This window comes from Pinus tabuliformis, chromosome 3_1 (assembly GCF_031772625.1).
Source record: "Pinus tabuliformis cultivar Carrire ecotype Pingquan chromosome 3_1, CPIR1, whole genome shotgun sequence".
In the NCBI taxonomy this organism is placed as follows: Eukaryota; Viridiplantae; Streptophyta; class Pinopsida; order Pinales; family Pinaceae; genus Pinus; species Pinus tabuliformis.
This window is the reverse complement of record NC_142301.1, coordinates 607,141,147-607,143,268: the sequence shown is the minus strand read 5'-3', so window position 1 is coordinate 607,143,268 and position 2,122 is coordinate 607,141,147.

The window sequence follows — 2,122 nt, the reverse complement described above, 5'->3', positions numbered from 1 at the left end:
AGACAAAGCATACTACTCTCCTGTGCTAATAAGAAAGGGTTGAGGCAAATATTTAAGATAATGGCAACCGAGCCATCATACCGAATGGGACTCCCACACCAAACTGTGTGAGGTCTAGTTGGGACTTCATACGGCGTGATCCCCTGAATGTTAACGGGTCCAGCACCGTCAACACCTCCATATAATCCGGGTACAATAATTTGGAACCAGTCTTAACTTATTTCTTGAGCAGGAGCGACATGGTTCTGATTTATATGGGACCACCGATGTAGTTCTACATTTTTTATCTGTTCAACTCTAAATCCTCCTTGGTGGCAACCTATCTCAGCTACTCCAAGTATTCTTCAATCTCTTGCCTAACTTGGTGTTTGCGTTTAGCTTCAGTGAGTGAGATGACTGATGGGATTTTGTGGGTTCTCACCATGAAGTCCAAATTGTTGTACAACTATACATATGAGGCTTGAATGTTTCCAATGAATGAGGTGAGATGCTTATTGTTTTGAATGAAAATTCAAACTCTTTCTTTCTCCAACTCTACCTGTGGCTTCATCTTCTTTACCAAAGTAAGTGGTGCCCCTTTGTAACACATTGTCCATTCTTGCACAATGGTGATGGCAGTTTGAACATTCCTAAGTGTCTTGACAAATTCCTTGCTCTATTGTTGCAAGATATGCAAGCGGAAAACTGACTTATGTATGGTCATGAGCTCCTCATAGACGTCCCGCGTGGTCTCTCCAAGTGTTGATACTTCCCCAAGTATCGTTGCTCTCATTTCCCCCAAGTAGACCAATGTAGAGAATGTGTTTTGTGCTGCTGCGTAAATATGTTCTATCTCTTGTTGGGCAGCCTATATATTTTGTACCAATTGCTTACTTTCGGCCATGAAATACTGTGTTTGATCTTGTCGCACTTGCAAAGGCCAAGTTGGCTTCGACAGTGGCATCTGGATTCCTGTTGGTGTCCGCCACTATCGGCCTTTCTCTAATAAATGAAAATGATGCATGACCATCCTGAAAATGATCTCTCCGCTCTTGTACAATCCTCTTATGAAGTTCATTATATGATAGATTGTACACATCCATTACCGGATCATCATCAAGAGGAACTATGTTCCCTTCCTCGCTCAGGGCTAACTCTATGGCGATGACCTGTGGTGCATTGGTCATCAAGTTAACATCTTCATCCCGTGGTTCCAGTTCCAACTCCATGTCCGCAACTTCAATCAAGTCTTCAATCTGCTAAGCAATCTCCTGATCTGGCATTTGTCCATTCTCCCCCTCCGTTGTTGGTTGGTTTTCTCCTTTCTCTTCAACTTGAATTGACATTGTTTCTCCTGACGTTATGCCTTGCCTTTATTATTTTTCCTGCTTCTACTTCTCCTCTTGTTCTTTCCTCCTTTGTTCATGTTGTTCCCTCAGTTCTTGTTCTGCATTCTGCACCCTCAATTCTGCTTCCCGCAAGCTCTTCTTTTCTCTCTTCCTCCACTCCGCTCTTTGTCTCCTCTACTTCCTTTGCCAAAGTTTCTTGCATAAGGATTGAATTCGATTTCGCTCTGCATCTTTGTTCTACCTCTATTCTGTTAGCAACCTTTCTCTTTCCTTGATCTTGTACTATATTTCTGCCTTCGGTTACTGCTGCTAGAATTTCTGCCATGTTAGTGTTAACTCCTTTTCTATAAACATTTGAGTGTCCGCATGTTGGCAAGTTCTCTGGCCCTTGCTCAACTGCTTCCCCCGTACTACTTTCAATGGTCTCGCTTGAAGTAGCTCTCTTTGGTGCCATGGTAACAATCATTGTTGGAGAGAATTACTTCACAAGTGTGGTACCTGTGGGACAAAAACGACACTCATGGCAAGCAAACATTAACTTCAACAAACCGACTTTCAAGGAATGGCTAAGAAGCAAACCAGAAATCTGATGGGAAATATTGTGCAATTTTCATTGGAAGGAGGGACTAGCTATCTGTGGGAACTATGCACTGTGCAGTTCCAGCAGCCAAGGATGAAGCTTGAGGCTTGGGACTACGCAATGCGCAGTCCCATCCTGGGTAGAGACTCGGAGAGATTGTGCATTGCGCAGTCTCAGTGGCCAAGGTGACTAGCTAATCCTTGGACCTGTGCAG